This window comes from Diplotaxodon limnothrissa, linkage group LG10, assembly GCF_057381915.1.
Source record: "Diplotaxodon limnothrissa isolate DT_005_m linkage group LG10, D_limnothrissa_male_GT1.1, whole genome shotgun sequence".
Lineage (NCBI taxonomy): Eukaryota > Metazoa > Chordata > Actinopteri > Cichliformes > Cichlidae > Diplotaxodon > Diplotaxodon limnothrissa.
In genome coordinates, this window is record NC_140605.1 from 28,040,720 (window position 1) to 28,058,886 (window position 18,167).

General features: G+C 39.5%; 1 protein-coding gene across 1 annotated transcript in view; it reads right to left on the bottom strand.

Moving 5' to 3' along the window:
- The window catches only part of ncam1a (neural cell adhesion molecule 1a), a 267,214-nt gene that overhangs the window by 116,606 nt on the left and 132,441 nt on the right, over positions 1 to 18,167 (bottom strand). The window lies entirely within an intron of this gene.

Here is an 18,167-nt window from a genome sequence, read left to right on the forward strand (position 1 = left end):
TTTTACAAAAGCCCCTGGATATATATAAAAGGGACTGTCCATCGGGGAGGAAAAAATGAAGACAGACACTGGATCCACTTTTCTTTTCCTTTTACAAGAGCTCGCTGACCAAAAGCATAAAATCATATAACAATCTCTTGCAATTGCAGGACTGCAGAGTCCGTCACTTTTCTAATGCAAACATAAACTGCATCCAAGGCTTGTACACTATTGCCTGTGTGGTCAGAAGGTAGGATTTTTTTCCCTTTAAGTGTGTAATAGAAAAACATCTGCGAGCAATAACTGGACTGATTCTCTGGACATTTCAGAGCAACACAATGTAGCAGTCAGGCAGCTTTTGATCAGTGTGGAGCAGGGAAATTATTTAACAATAGCAGTAAAATAATTCTGGACCAAGAGTGGTTTGTACTCTCCCTCCTCAATTGTGAACCTTAACATCAGTTTCCGAGAAATGATTGCCTTCATGTCTTATGTCTCATGGTGGTTATGGAGCTTGCAGGTTACGAAGATTAACTTCTCAACAATTCTTTCCAGGAAGTAGATTCTCTGGGGTTTGTCCCGAGCTGGTGTCTAATCTGGAGTTCAGCACTGATGTGAAGAAGGAGCTTCTGACTGGAGGCAGCTGCCTTCACTGATATCACGCCAGTGTAGCCTAAAATCTGACATGCACTTAGTTTTTATTGTGCGAAGGAAGATTGTGACGTCTAGCGCCACATATGCTTTAATCAGCCTGAGGTGTTTTTGTGTACATTTCACTGAACTTGATATAAACGGCTAGAGCAGAAAAGAGTGATGGACAAAAGGGAAACAATGGCAGCAAAAACAAAGAGGAGATTATATGCAGGATTGCAATACCGGTGCTCTGAGCATATAATAGAGGAGGAAAAGAGAAAAGTCACATTACCGTCCTGTTTTTTGTCTTTTGGTTTTTGCTCCTGGTTCCTATTCTTGAAACTGTCTAATTGAGTCTGCTTTGTTTTTACAATAACCTCTGATCCAACAGCAGCGGAAATAGGGTTGAATGGGGAGTGAAAAACAGGCCTGAACGCTGTGTGGTTACATCGTGTTGTTTCCAAGTGTTTGGTTAGAGTCGAGAGAGGACTGTTGTACTTGGCATAGATATAGGTTCTTCACTTATTTTGTTTATGTCTTCCTGTCATCGTCCACCATTAATTACACAGTTATGCAGGAGATGTGGTTGGTCTACACAAACGATGCAGTGTGTGTTATTTTAAAAGCTTATTAGGCTGACCTGTAATTCACATATGTTAGTTCTGCTTTACTATTTCAGTTTTTGTTCTCTTGTCAAGCTTACCCTTGCACCATCTAGTTCCATTCATAGCTTAAAAAAGTAAAGGAGGGGGCATTTTTCGGGTGGACTTCATGATGTGTGACAGATGTAGGGCTCTATGTAGAATGAATAAAGAAAGGAGCTGTGACAGAGCAGAGAATGAGTCCCTGGGCACCACAATCACACTCAGTCTGATATGACTCAGTGTAACGTACTCTGATTTTTTTTTTTTTAATTGAATGGTGTCCATATTAAGTAAGTTGTTATCTTCAAAAAGAGCTAATATCATAAGCCTCTGATGAGGAACACCGTTCACACATGCATTTAATTTCACCCAAACAGCCGCATCAGAAGGATAATTGGTTCTTATAAATTAATCTCTGCAGTTTTGGAGCTTAAAAATGCCAATGCAACAGCAACACAAGCAGAAGAGCAGCTTTGATTGTTTTGAAAGGCAGCAGGGCTGAAGTCTGATTCCTAATGGCTGAGGAGAAGCTTGTGGGTTAGGGAGATTAACTTCAAACCTTCCCAGAATTAATTTAAGGATATTTTGCGTCTTAATAAGGGGGATGCATGAAAAAAGAAAACAAGTGTTATTTTTCAACCTACATCTTGTGGTTTCATGTAAAAGGCACGTTGCCCAGGATTACTGCCTGGGAGTAATAACTTTACGGAGGGAAAATTAATCGCGTTGCATTACATTTGATGTAACTGTAGTTTTAGAAATTCATAAACCTATCTCAAATGCAGTAAAACGCTTTAAGTGAGAAGTTTTCTTTTAGAAAAACAGTGGATATTACTCACATATCCAGCTAGAATAACACCATCAAAATGCCCACAGAAGGTACGATTCTTACCTTTATGTAGATATGGAGTGGAGTTGCAGGATACAGGGAGAAGCAGACATAGGGAGAAAGACCAAAACAAAAGGAAAACTGTTAATTTATCAAAAAGATGTTTCACTGTTAAGTTAAACTCGCTTATTGTCTCTCAGTTGTTTTCAGAGATTTAAGGCTATAACTTTAAGCACAAATCAGAACAAACCAATAAAGTTCTATAAAATGAAACAGCATTAAAGAAACAACAAATGATTTAATGTGATGGACATTTTTATCCAAATACAGCAGAACACACATCCAGTGCTGATGCATGAATTCTGTTACTTTAAGGTTGTTAAAAACTTTCAATACACACACAAATAAGCAGCCATTGATTCAGCTGTATCTTCCTGAATGTGGGCAAACTGGTTTCTATAATTACAGGCTAACTGCTTAGATGGAAAAGTGTGAATGAGAAGGAAAAAGTACTGCTAAGGAAAGGTTCTGTAGGGACATGTAGGGAATTACACACATGAATAAAAAGTACAGAAAAAATACAGATATAGATACAGGGGAAAAAATGGTTGTACATCGCTGGTTGAGGTCAGCACCTTATCTCGTTTTGCCTTCACACACTGTCACATACCGTTCACATCTCTGAAAGTGGTCCTTCCAAGTATTTTTCAGTTCAGTGAGTTTTAATTTGACTAAAAAAGAAGCTACAATTTTAATTTCTCTGTGTATTCTGAGCCAGTTTGCTTCTGAATAGCATTACCCTAGCCAATTGCCGCTGCCACAAACAAAAATTAAAAATTAAAACACAAAGCAGTGGGAGGACATTCTTGCTGCTGATAAACAGCATTTCTAAGATTATCATATCGCAAAGAAAATAATAAATGAAGAGAAAAGGTTACTCAAGCATGCATCGCTCAGAGGAACAACCAACTCTTTTTTTTTTTTTCGTACGAATGTATGATGTAGGATCCTAATTTGTTTCTTTAAAAGCAGAGCTATTTGTTTGCAGAGTAGCACCTGATTATGAGTATGTGCAGTGGCCTAAGACACTGTGCAGACCTTTGCGGCCTTTTCCAGATGAGCAACGCGTAATGAAGGTGAGATGAGCTGTGTTTGGAAACAACACAGTGTGTCTCACAGTGCAGAAAGCAGAAAACCAGAGGAAAGTTTGGACAAAAGAAGCTCATCTGTTTTAGACGAATGCTGGGAGGTCAGAGAGGAAAGCAGATGGTTTGAATCCCTGATTGCCCCGGGAGGAAGTGGGTGGAAAAAGGGAATGAGTAACACTTTTTCCTCCTTAAAATAGTCATAATAAATAAGACGGGCAGTGAATTCTCAGTCAGTCTGTCTTGGAAATTTATCCAAGTTAGTGCCAAAATCTCACAGATGCTTCCTTGAGCCACCTCAGCACTGTTTCATGAGGTAGGTTGTTCTTTTATTTATTTATTTTTGCATAAACTTGCTGACAGACAACCTTCACTGACAACATGCCTCCAGGGGGAAAAGAGGTTTATGAAAAACGTTTCCTAAAGGATGAATCAAGTTCATTGCAGTTCCTGGGTCTTTATCTCACAGTTTGGCATTTGTTCATATAACCTCCTGAGACCCGAGCTCGTGTTTATGATACACTTTTCATATCTTTTATCTATCTAGGATTAGTTGGACATAATTAGTATGAAACCTGAGCTTCATTGTTGAACAGGGAGTCTTCCATAGTTGTTACATACTTTTATTTTTTTTCATTTTTCATTTTTTAAGAGGATAATTTTCATAAGCTTGGAAACTCTGACATGTGGAAAGTGTGATATAGCAAGAAACATGCAGATATGACTTCACCTTATTTGGAGATTAAATTAAGCCAAATGAAAACTAAGTCAACATTTGAAAATCAATTTATGTTTAGTCAACCTACTCTTATCAGGTCTTTGTATTTTCATCACACTCACTGCATAGCACTGCTTACTTGAAATTAATCTCCATATTATAATGTGGGTTAAGGTTAAGGTTAGAAAGACAAAAACCATCAAACATCTGTTTCTGGAGTTTCACAAAAAAATTCTGATAATGTCAAATTCATCAACTTTTTCTTCATATCAACTTGGATTTTTGTGCAATCCCCCAAATGCTATAAGCCATTATTGACAAGGCTCTCTTTGCAGAAAGAGAATGCATATAGAGATGCTTTAATAGCTACTCGTACTAAATGAGATGTCTGCGTCAGCCAGGCATGTCGAAACAATATGTGAGGAGCAGAATAAGCAGTGGGAAAGATAAGTGGATATGAAGAGAGGAAGCCAAAAAGAAAATGAGGAAAAGAGCAGTAGGTATGGAAAGAATAAGGAAATGAATCAACCACCACGGGCAATCGTTCTCACTAATACAGCAAATTAGCGCTGATAAATTAGGCATTGTCAGCAGCTCCTTTGCATCCTCTGGGTTATTATGAATACTGAAATTTAAATACTACTTAGGCAACATCCTGAAAGATTACATTCTGAATTCAGGGTTGATGCTATAGGAGCTGCAAGCAGAGGTTTAATTTCACCTTCAGATGGTGTGCACCTGCTAAGTGGAGCTATGATGAAGAAAGGAGTTCAAATTAGCCCATGTCATAGGATCTCAAGTCCTATTCAACACTTCAGACTATTAAAACGTAACCCAATCTCATTGGTGATCCATTGTGCTGGCCTGAAAACTTTCTGGCTTTGATGCTGTGTATGTCAATGTTTTATCATATGGATACAGCAGCTGTGCCAAATGTGCACATTTATAAAAATATATATACATATATACTCAGAATATTAGTTGTATGCCAGTAAAGGCTCAGAGTCAGATTTCTCAGCTTTTATCATCCAATAGTCTTTGAACTCCTAATAGCAACATTACCAGCCTCCTGTTTCAAAGTAATGGAATACTGCCATTTAAGTCTGTGGGTACTGCTGTAGTTACATTTCTACATGAGTGCCTATCCACAGTTAGCTAACCTAGAACTCAAAATGCAGGTCTACAAGGTGCAAAATAACAGACTTTATCAATGATTCTAAACAGCGAGGGGGTGACGGCTAAAATCAAGGGAAATAATAGCCAGCACTATCAAGCAGCATCATTGAGTCAACTGAACCTTCATTTTCCTGTTATTTCTATTCTCTTTTGCTCTACACACAACCACTAAAAGCAAGCAAGGCTGATTCATCTCTTTCTCTCTGTCTGCTGCTGCATTCGGTGCCTGTGCTGGCATCATACGGCTGTTTTCAAATAATCTAAACAAATCTGCATTAGGAAAAGACAAAGAACACGAATCTTCATTTCGCAGTTTTATCGGTGAAAGCTGACAATGTTTCAACGCTGTGTGTGGTTTGTATACTGGTCACTGTTATTGTTGCTCTTACTTATGATGTTGTGTTATGTTTTGGTTCTGCCTAAAACAGAGGAAACATGCTCACATATGGGAAAACTGTCAAAATGAATACATCAGTGATTTTGGCTTTAGGACCACTTCCAGAAAATCTTTAAAAATCTTAAGTATTTATGCAATATTACCACTTTTTTTTCTATTTTACCACAAAACTCAATCCATAATAGTTAAAATAGAGTTGCTACTTATACTACAAAATAAAAGTTGCTGCGCTTGTTAGACTATTTCCCCTTTTTCTGCACTCTGAAGGTCAGGTGTGCTAGAAATCCTTATCGCCATGGACACACATTGATCAAATTTATCAGAATCAGAATCAGAATCAGAATACTTTATTGATCCTTGGGGGAAATTATTTTTTGTTACAGTGCTCCATTTTAAACCAACATTAAGACAAGACAGACAATACGCTAACTAAGAATAGTACAATATATACATACATACATACATAAGTCACTTATAAATAAATATTTGGAAAAGAAACATGTGTAGTTGTAGCAGCAAACAGTGTGTTAAGTGGATGCGTTGTACAGGGAGATGGCCACAGGCAGGAATGATTTCCTGTGTCGTTCAGTGGTGCTTTTCGGTAATCTCAGTCTCTCACTGAACGAGCTCCTGTGACTGACCAACATGTCATGGAGTGGGTGGGAGGTGTTATCCAACATTGTCTTTATCTTGGACAGCATCCGCCTCTCCGACACCACCTTGAGGGAGTCCAGCTCCATCCCCACAACATTGCTGGCCTTACGGATCAGTTTATTAAGTCTGTTGGCATCTGCGACCCTCAGCCTGCTCCCCCAGCATGCAACAGCATAGAGGATCGCACTGGCCACAACAGACTCATAGAAAATCCTCAGCATTTTCTGGCAGATGTTGAAGGACCTCAATCGCCTCAAAAAATAGAGACGACTCTGGCCCTTCCTGTAAAGTGCTGTGGTGTTTTTAGCCCAGTCCAGTTTATTGTCAATGTGTACTCCAAGGTATTTATAGTCCTCCACAATGTCAACACTGACCCCCTGAATTGAAACAGGGGTCAAGTGTTTCCTGGTCTTCCTGAAGTCCACGATCAGTTCCTTGGTCTTTGCCACGTTGAGCTGCAGATGATTCTGCTCACACCACGTGACAAAGGAGTCGACCACAGCCCGGTACTCTGTCTCATCATCCCTGCTGATGCATCCAACCACCGCAGAGTCATCAGAAAACTTCTGAAGATGGCAGGTCTCTGTGCAGTGGCTGAAGTCTGTGGTGTAGAGGGTGAAGAGGAAGGGGGAGAGGACAGTCCCCTGTGGTGCCCCTGTGTTGCTAATCACCTTGTCAGACACACACTGTGGGAGACGTACATATTGTGGTCTTCCTGTCAGGTAATCAACAATCCAGGACACCAGAGAAGCATCCACCTGCATCGCTGCTAACTTATCACCCAGGAGGGTCGGCCTGATGGTGTTGAAAGCACTGGAAAAGTCAAAAAACATGACCCTCACAGTGCTCGCCGGCTGGTCCAGATGGGTGTAGACACGATTGAGCAGGTAGATGATGGCGTCCTCTGTTCCGAGACGAGGCTGATAAGCGAACTGAAGGGGATCCAGATGTGGTCTTACTATGGGTCGCAGCTGGTCCAGGATGAGCCTTTCCAGGGTCTTCATGATGTGGGAGGTCAGTGCCACGGGCCTGTAATCCTGGGGGCCACTGGGACGAGGCGTCTTTGGTACAGGGACGAGGCATGATGTCTTCCACATCACCGGGACCCTCTGCAGACTCAGACTCAGCATAAACAGTTTATGAAAGACTCCACACAGCTGGGGGGCACAGGTCTTGAGGACAAGGGGACTCACTCCGTCTGGTCCAGCAGACTTGCCTGAGTGAAGTCTCCTCATTTGCATCTCAACCTGGTATTGAGTGAAGGTGATGGGTGGGGGAGGGGTGTCAGGAATCTCACAGGAGGTCCTGCATTAGTCCTGCATTACTGTGATTTAAATAAATACCAACCATCCACAGCGTGCTCAAAAGACACTGAAGAGAAAAACCTTGCAAGACATCTCAATAATCCTGATGTTTGAATGAAAAGTGAAATGTGATGGCTTTTCAACAAAGAGATAAGAATGTTCACCATAACTGAACTCAATTTACACAGAAAGAGAAGTCTTTTTCCAGACTTCTTTTCAAATCCCAAAAAGCCAGGTTTTAAACCAAACTTAAGGATGTGGGTCTTTCTCTGGATATGCAGAAAAGATTACTTTTGAACTTTTCACACAAATATCAGCACTGTAATTGTTATGGTTCTTTGCTGGATGGGAGGCGATCACGTGTTCGCAGTTCATCAATGGCTATATGCTGTCCAAAAAAAAGGGGGGTTTATTTGGACCAAACCAATGTGACTGAACATAAAAGAATTTTAATTACTTTCAAAATTATCCCAAAAGCGCCTGATCAGATTTAGCCCTGAACATCCATGGATGACAGGTCGTTAGTGGGTATTGATCTGTTTTGGTACCCAAAAAGAAAGACAAAAAGTCAGCTTATATCATATCACAGTTGCTACATTAATACAAAAAGGGTCATTTTAAAATGCCACAATATTAAAAAACTTTAAGCTCAAACATCTCTGTCCTTTTGCTGCTGCATATTTAGAGGAGGTTTCACAAATAAGAGAGCAGAGCTCTGCCCTTTGGGAATCTGCTTCAAACCAAAGTGTCAGACTGAATCTGTCAATTTTCAACCGCACAGTGAGAAAATGGAACAAGAGGAACCAGTCAGTGGTCAGTTAGCTCAAGCTGACCTACATGTGAAAGAGAGGGAAGGAAGCCTCATTATAGAAGGCATTCAGTGTAAAAAAAAACTTGAAACTTAAAAAAGTGCAAAACGATTATAGTTTTAAGCATGACATGAGAAACACAGCATCCAGTAGTTCCAGGGAATCTGTCATCATACTTTCATGTGACATTTAAATGAGGATACCAACTAAAAATTGACATGCAGAGTAGACAGAAAAAATAAAGGCTGTGTCTAATGAGATCTTGCATTAATTGCTATTGTAAAGATTTTTTTTACTCACTACCATGTTCATTTCCATTCATACCATCACAAACCCATATGAGTCATAGAGCTCTGAGTCATAAAACATTCAGTGTGAATCACTGTATTTTGTTTAGGATCATCTCTATATTTCAAGCACATACACGGAAACAAATGTATATGCACACAGATCACAACCTTGCTCTCTGTGCTAATACACAGACAGTCACAGATGGCGGCTAGTGCAGTGACCTTGGAAACAAGCAGGTAATCCATTTCAAAAAGTGGGAAAGTGCTTTATCACTGGTTGAGCGCTGGACGTGACAAACTCGCCGTCTGCCAGGAGAGTGAGGAGGGCAATTGATTTTTAAAGAGAGTAGACAAAATTTGACAAATGAATTTCTGCACATTTTTGCACCCCTTATGCTCACTCACATCCTGAAATATCAATAAATGGAGCTGAGCCAAACATGTTGCATAAGGAGAAAAAAAACAGGCAAAGTCAAAATATCTTATTCAGTCCAAACACTTTTTGTTTTTTGCTGTTTTTCTTAAACAACTGATTTTTAGACACAAAAACAGCCGAAATCTCAAAAGAAAACCTACATGGTTTCACACGATGCCCAGCAGTTTCCCCAAGCTTCCCACAGTTCAACAGAATGCAATTAAGTCCAGTTTCTACCATGTTACACTAGCTGTGAGCTCTGGTAATGAGCTCACAGCTAGCCAAATAATAGACAAATAACAATAAAATCAACACATTAAGGACAGATTAAAATACAAAGCAGACCAAAGAAATCCGCTCTGAATGTGTGCTGAAACACATTAATGGTTATTATTTGGTTATAGTCCATCTATAAACCCTAAAAGAACTCAAGAATTTAACATTTTTACAGGGTTCAAGTTCCATAAGAGAAATTTCCCATTCATTTTCTCGATCGATGCTTCTGAAAATCCTAACATAAAGACTTTGAACCAAGCCAACAAGTTACTAAGTGAACTGTCAGTGCACATAATTACATTTAATTGTGAAGGATCTGCTCATCCCACAATGTGCTGCAAAGCCTAGATTCCAGAGCAAATAATTTGCACCCTTCTCAAATTTAATACTTTTTCATTATTGTAATGTTGTAAAACAAAAAAAAATGTTATATATATATTTTGTCATTTGGGCGTAGTGACATATAGCCCAGTTATTTATATTGTGCAGCATTTCCTGATTCCAATCACCAATCAGAGATAGGATTCAGTTTCTGATTCACTTTAACACTGTGGGCACAGTATTTTTTTTCCTGTTTAAACAGGGTGGAAATCACACAGGACTTCTGTGTGATTTCTTTCTGATAACATTGTTTCGTAATGTTGCAGCTCTTAGTAAGGCTGATTTGGATGGTTACAAAATGATGGCTCATAATAAAAATCCTAACGGAGAATATGACAGGAGTATCCAGAACGTCACTCTATAGGTCTTTGAAATATGAGAAACACTGATACTGCAAACAGCGTCCTGGTGAGGCAGAGTGGAGACCCAAATGTAGACATGTGAAAACATTACAAATGAGCTTATATTGGCTGATGCAAACTATACAAAACAAAAGTCTAGAAAGGTGCAGAAACGGAAAGTTAACACCAAAAAAGACTAACAGACATGACTACTGACACTGAACAAGACGCTAAAGATAGGTGAACACAGAGGAACTGAGGCATAACCACAGGCCAAAGGGAGGACAAACAGACTACTACTTCTAATAGTACTTTACTTTTGCTTCATTTGTTGTTTGTTTAATTTAAGACTAAAAGAAAATTAAATGAATGAGAGGTAAAACTTGAGGGGAGTATATACTTCTGCCTACTCCATTTCAAACAAAAAGAGGAATGATATTTTGTAATGATTGTGAAGGCACATGTTTGAAATAAAAATGAACTGAACTGAACTCAACCTTCATGTAAAAGTAGGAAATAAAAACTCAAGATGACCAGAATAATAAAAGGAATCAAAGAGGAACACAAAAATACACAAAAAACACAAAAAATCAAATCTTTGTTTAAATGAATAACAAAACACAAACCAAGACTCAAAGAAAAAAAGAATAAACCAAGCAAGCATCAAAACTGCACACCGTGACAACTGACACCAATGCAGGTGATAAGCATGTATTTATAAATGGAAAGCTGATTCTTAACTATGCAGTTAGAGTTTTACTTTTGATTCATAAAGTAAAACTGCATTTACTCGGCTAGATGATGTAGAAAAAAATCATTGAAAAACAAGGTCCGGCTATTATATGAAAAAAGAAAGAGGTAAACACAGCAAGGCATCCTTGAGCTGTATCAGCTGAAGTTCCAATTTGGTTTTCATCTCACAAAAGTTTCACTGTCACAGTAACTTCATCCTGGACTCGGTATCTTTACAGTCTTTTGAGGGTTATACTGATGTTTCTAAGCAAATAAAGCACATTGCTTTCTTCAATTGTGAAAATGCTAATTATAGGACTATTATAATAGTATTTGATATTATGACCTGACTGTTGGCTTAAAATGAGCAAATTCTCAATGAACTATAACTCTTTCTGCATTCTGTCATTATTCTACGCATCAAACACATAAAACTCTTACTTGACACCACGAGGATGTCACCGAATTATTTGAATGATTATAATTGTATATCTTTGTATTAATAAAAATGTAAATACCTTGCCTTTAATTACCCTCCAGCTACAGTACAAGCTTAGCCACTTCACTAGTACAGCTGAGTGTTCAAAGCCTTGCTCAAGTGCACTTGAATCAGTCAGAAAGGAGCAGACAGTATGTGATAACTGAGGGCTGATTGGACTATTTGACGTCTGGCCACAATTTGGTCTCTTTATCCTGTAGATTAAGCTCCTGATCCTATACACATTTTCTTCACATAACCGCTTTAGTGCTTCTTCATATGTACCCTCATGACTTTCACGCCGAGCCAGCTGCGATGACTATCAAGTGATTACGAACAGTGCACAGGACACGTCTCCTCCAATTATCCCGACTACTTAACAGCAGACTGCCCTCGCCGCGTTGTGCCGTCACCCGCAAATGTAAAAAACTCGTAGACTTGGAGCTCACCGGATTGTTTTCTTCTTGTACTGGCACACATCGCCAGCTGAAAATTCATCAAAGGGACACAGCTGACAATAATCCTTTTCTTTTCACCATTCTTTTAAAGTGGGTAAAGTGGACAGCCCGTCCTGCTGATGTAAACTGACGCTCCAACTGAAACACCATTAATCCAGCTGTGAATTAATCATAAATCCACTCCATTCTGAATCCAGCTGATAGTTCTTTAAGTCATAATACCCTGAATTATTCACATCTCCCTTCTGAAGAGTAATTTCTCCCTGAATTATTGAATTTTACAATTCTACCACAGTCTGCCTGATTGGCCTGTTAATACAGCAACTGTGCCTTCAGCATTTCACACTCCACAATTTCATTTTTTAATAATTGGAGCACTGCATTCAATTCTCTTTGAATTTCTGTTGCCATTTTGAATCGTTGGATGAGTCAATCGTTAATCTTAGGATTAAGGAAATATTTCACTTCATCGTTCCCTTGTCCCCCGCTCAATATGCTCACCCAATGTGACTCACTACTAACCACAGACTTTCTCATTCTGTAATAGTAAAGGCAGAAAGTGCATATCCAGACTGTTAGTTGCTCAAAAATATACCAGCACTCAAAGGGAATAAGAAACTAGGGAGCAGGCTGCTAATGGATGTACCACTACTGAAAGATTTCTGGTTGTTACAGAAGAACTCATGTGATGCATTTAAAGGTTTAAGCATACTTTTTCTCAGGCTAATGTTTATGGATAATATTTTTCCACACATCTTCCTTAGGACAAAAGCTTTTCACACAAAATATCTGAAGTTTTCTATGAAATTTAACATAAGTCAAATTATGTACAAAGAATATAATGGCCAATTGCTACTTGGTATCCACCATCTGTTTAAAAAAAGGAATACTTAATATGAAATACAAGGAAATTATATATATTTTTCAGAAATCGCAGGTTAAGAACAATGTAAAGTGTCATTGTGTCTATTGTGGGGGTTGAACTTTGAAAAAAAACTGTATAGAACAAACATAATTATTCAAATGTTTAAATGTGAAAATGCTCTTAGATACAAGGAGTTCATTTATTGTTGGATTTAACACGAACAGTCTCTTCTTTTCCATCTTTTGTCACGATTCCATACTTTAATCAGAGGTTAAAGAGATAGCTGTAACAACCTACACCTTTCTTTTTTGTCATTTGATTTCTATTTTTCTCATTTAATTTCTTGTAACATGAATGAATTAATAAAAGATCCATTTTAATTATTGTATGGCAAGCATATGTCAGAGGAAAGATTTATTGCTATAAAAACAAGTGTAAACTGTTTATATTTAGAGTGTTAAAATGTTTTTTCACACAGTATTTGGTTAACTATACCATCCTTAGCATTTCACTCTATAAGTGCACAAACTTGATTAAGGCTGACTTGGAACAGGATGTGTTTGTTAGACGAATCAACCAACTGACCTCCAGTGCTCTTTATGTCTGACTTCATATGCACATATAGTACATGGGGACATAATTAGAGCAAAGTGGAACATTGCCAAAACTGAGCCAACCTCAGAAAATTACTGTTAATGATCTTTGCGTCAGAATCTAATTCTCCTTTCGGCATATTAGGCCAAATAACCTTGATAGGAATACACAGGATTTGTTTACACACCTCTGCTGTGAATACTTCATTATACCGAATTTTTCAAGTGCCACGCCCCCCACAGAGGCCTGGATGGTGTCCCACACAAGCTGCTGCTTAGCCTTAGCTGATGTGTGCTCATTGACTACAAAATATATACTGCAAGGATTTACAGAAAGTGTGCGCAGGAGCTGCAAGAGATATTAAAACCATGATGATTTTCAAGCTGTACGTAAAAAATTTAACACATTGAACTCTCTTTATACGTGTGCAATGCCAGCCTGACATGGTATGAAGTGCTTATTTCATGAGTAAGTAATATCTAACGAACACGTACATTAGCCAACCCAACAAGCACTCAGCAATGGCTCAAAATGTGTTCAAAGACTAAACAAAGGCTTAACAAAGCTGACCACAGTGTCTGACTGACAAATAGGGATGGGTACCGGTATCTGGTGCCATTATGGCACTGGTTCTGACATAAACGGTAGTAACCAGACCGAAAAGCAGCGCACATTTCGGTGCTTTATTTCGGTGCGTTATTTCGGTGCTGTTTTTTCCTGAGATGTCATACACTTTAGATTCTAGCCAATCATTTTACCTTTCCAAGGATAGTAGGCAGGCCCAGGTATGTACGTTCTTTTAGAGCAGAGCTACAGATTAAAAATGCCCAAGGCGAAGTGGTCAAAACTCTGGCTGTACTTCACAGCAAAAGATGCAAACTCAGCCGCCTGCAACAAGTGCTTTAATGTAATACTGTGATACTGTGCAAAGGAGGTAACTCCTCGAATCTGATGAAACACCTGGCGACGTATAGCATTTTGTTAAAAGCCGAGAAATGCATCGTATTTGATAGCTTGCTGCGAGACCTCACACCGTGCACATCTACTGCGGGTGGGTTGCCTGTTATCGGACCCGGAGTTAGCAACATCCCCCAAAACCCGAAGAGGAGAGTCCTGGCCCCTAGCCCTGCCAGTGTAGCAGAAATGATGATGGATGATGATGGCAGCAACAGCTGTTCTTCTCTGCGTGAGCAGCTTAATGTTGTTTGTGTGTAATTTACGTTGAGTACACTAACCGCGTTATTACATTAATGCATGTAAGGTGAACTAGCAAACACCGTTGTAGTTACATGCAGCTGTCTTCTTGTTTGATGGCAGATACTCCCTTCACCCTGGCCAAAAAGGCTAAAATGACCAAAGAAAAAGTGGAAAACAGTTGAACATGAGAGGTTTATGGACAAAGTTTGTGTTTTTTCCATTGATTAAGCACTGCTTCCAGCCAAGAGTGATGCCATATATGCCCTATAGCTGCAGAAAAGGCTAACATTGTTATCGTTTTACAAAAAAACAGCTGAACATGAGAGGTTTTTGGACCAATTTTGTGTTCTCCATTCTTTAAGCACCGGTTCGAGCACCGTTTAAGCACCGGCACCGTTTCAAAAGTACCAGTTTGGTACTGGTATCGGATAAAACCTAAACGATACCCATCCCTACTGACAAATGGTCGCTGGGAAATGTAGCACAGACACAACAGATCGACAGTAAATTGATGAAAAAGGGAAGTAGTTAACATAGCATGAAGCATGAAACAGAAACATCAGAAAAGTGAGATTCAGGCAGATCTGAAGTATTGATTTGGCCTTTCTAAATTCAGTTGTTTAGCTGGTGATTATTTTGACAAAACTCAACAAGGAATACATGCGTTTGTATTGGCTGGATATCAGTGGGGAAAAATAGACATGACATTCTACCGAAATGCTGAGGAGGAAGGGACTGGGGCTAAAAAGCCTCACAGTTGTTTTACAGAGCGTTCAGCTCCCAGCAGCTCTCAAACACCGTTCTCATGAATATGAATGATGCTTAACCCCTGGGAGGAAGGCTGTCATGTCAAACACAACTGCAACACTGGCAGATTTCTCCAGACAGATCCCAGAGCCAGCCTTGACAACACAGCGTCCAGCACAGGTGATTCAGTCAGTCTGCACTTAGCACCACATTTCTTTGCTTCATTTTCCCACTTTTGTGACTGACTCATTACAAATTGTGGGAGAGTACCAAACGCAGAGTCCAGTCTGTTTCTACTGAAACTCCAGAGCTTTATTCGGCACAGCCCTAATTGTTTCCCATGACAGACAGTTTATTTTTCTAAATTCAGGTCATAAACATAACAGGGGAAAAAAGAGAGGCAGGTAAATTACAAATGTACACAGCTGGACTACACACTGTGTGCCAGTTGTGCAGGAATTGAGTCCATATTCCATTCATGCTTTACAGATCCAATTGTTTGAAACTTGACCATTGAGGTCACTTAAATACAGCACTCTTAGGTTTCAAGCCCAGTCACATGTCCAGTTGTTATACATTCTTCATTCTTAACACTGAGTCACTGTTGATTGGAATAATAAAGAATAAATATAAAAGATACAAGGTTATCCAGTCTCTACAGTCTCCTGCAAGCACAACTAAGCTGAATCCCACGATGCCCAGCTGGAGGTTTACTTGCACTGTGGGTAATACAAGTACTCAGTTATGAGAAGGACAAAGAATATATGAATTAAAAGATCTTTGGGTGACTGATATGTCTGATATGAGAGTATCTACTCACCAGCCACTATACTAGACTTTATTAGGTACACCGCTGACAACAGTACACACAATTGCCTTCATTCTTATTGGCATATATTCAACAAGAATTTGGTTCATGTTGACCTGATAGCATCACACAGTTGTTGCAGATTTATCGGTTGCAAAAAAGGATTCCAATCTCCCAGTTAGAGATGATTTGAGCTTTGTGATATGGCCATTATCCTGCTGGAAGCAGCCATCGGGAAAAGGTTACGCTGTGGTCATACATGGATGGACATGATCACCATTTAAATGACGCTCAGTTGTTTCTGAAGGTTGCAAAGTGTGCCAAGACAATATCCTCCAGACCATTATACCACCACAACCACCACCAATCTGAACTATTGATACACGGCAGAAAGATTAGAGATGCTCTTCTGCATACCTGTTTGTATGAAGTGGCTATTTGAGTTATTGTAGCCTTGATATCACCCTTATGCACTCTGGCCATTCTCCTCTAACCTCTAACCTCTGACCTCAACAAAGCCCAGTGCATTTTTTTCTGTTTTGGACCATTCTCCTTTAATCCTAAAGACAGTTACGGAGGAAAATCACAGTAAATTAACCGTTGTGAAATAGTCAGTCTAGCCCGGGTGGCAACAACAACCACACCATGTTCAAAATCACTCAAATCACCTTCCTTTCCCATTCTGATGCTCAGTTTGAACTTCAGCAGGTCGTCTTGGTCATGTCTATAGGGCCCAAGTTGCTGCCATGTACTTGGCTGATTAGATACTTGTGCTAACGAGTAGTTGATCAGGTGAACCTATTAATGTGGCCATCAAACGTTTGCATGTATTTCGTCCATTGTGAAATTGAAAATGTTATAGGATGACAATGGTAAATGGGTAGAATCCTCAAGGCTGCGCAATGCTGTTTTTTCTAAATTCCTTCAGATACTGTTTTATTTTCAAATAAGGGTTCCACTGGTGGCCTTGTGGGCTTATAGCCTGCTCTGTGTGCTGAGTGATGATATAAGATGGTACAAGAAGGCTAACACAGGAACAGGTGTAGCTGCATGCACTGTACCTGTAGAGCTGGACGCTTCCCCTTTGTTTCTGAGCCATCCTGCTACAAACCATTCTTTAAACAAAGTCTGAAGAGCAGACCCTATTCCCATTCCACTGTAACAAAATGTCAACAAGCAGAGTTACACCTCTGAGCACACCTCTGATACACCTGCCACAATATTAGTGCCCACTGAGACCACAGTGAGAAGTCTAAACCAGCAGCTTCCATCATACTCGAGGCCTACTAGCAGAGTGTGGCTCTCAGACAGCAGAGGGATTCCACAGTGTGAACAAATTCATTCAGCTGGCAGACCCTCTGGAACATTTTGCTCTGTCAGGGTAATCATCGATGATTATAATAAAAAACGGGGGAGGGGTTGGGGGGGCTGCATGAAATCGACATTCTTCAGGAACAAAAGATGCATTAACAGTGTTAAAGCAGATGCAGTAAAGAGCTGAATGCATATGCATGCATCATGCACATACTGAGAGTCTTAAACCCATAGGAAATGTTGGAAAACGTAAACACGTCTACGATTATAATCACTGCTATTTAGTAGGATTACCAATATTACGTACACTTAAAAATATTGCCAACTTTTTCTCTATTGCTTCTACTTGTTACATTTTTTTTTCAATTTCAGAAAATTCCAGGATGGACTGATATTTACTTCCCATGAACTCCATGATTTTTCTGATTTTTGTTTCCTGTTATTGCAGCATCGAGCTGAATGATACATATATTCAAGGGAATTTGAGCTGAATGCAACGGCAACAAGCCTTTGACAGTATCTTATGTGGGGAAGCCAAACAGTAGGCCTGTGTGGATACTGTAACTAACATCATGGAGTTTCAGTAATTTGTTACAAAAACAGAAGTGCTTTGGGCAGCAAAACCACAAATTTCATGCGTCTCGGTGTGTCTTTGCCCCCGTCTGCAGCCACTTTTCATCACACTCACATCGTAAAAAGTACAACTCAATGTTCCTGAGATCAGCTGCAGATTCAGAGAACGTATCAGTGTTCTACTCGATAAAGTTTATAGCACACCAGTGCTATTTGGAGGCCAAAAGAAGAAGAAAAAAAAATCAATCAGCATCAATCACAGCGCAGTGTGTGTGTAATGGGTTAAAAACAGACACACAAAGTACTTCTTGAGCAGTAACATATCAATGCACTAATGATCAGCTTTGTTCTGACATTCTGTGCTTTGCAGTTTCCTAATCCTGCCACATGTTGTTGTAGCTCAATTCACG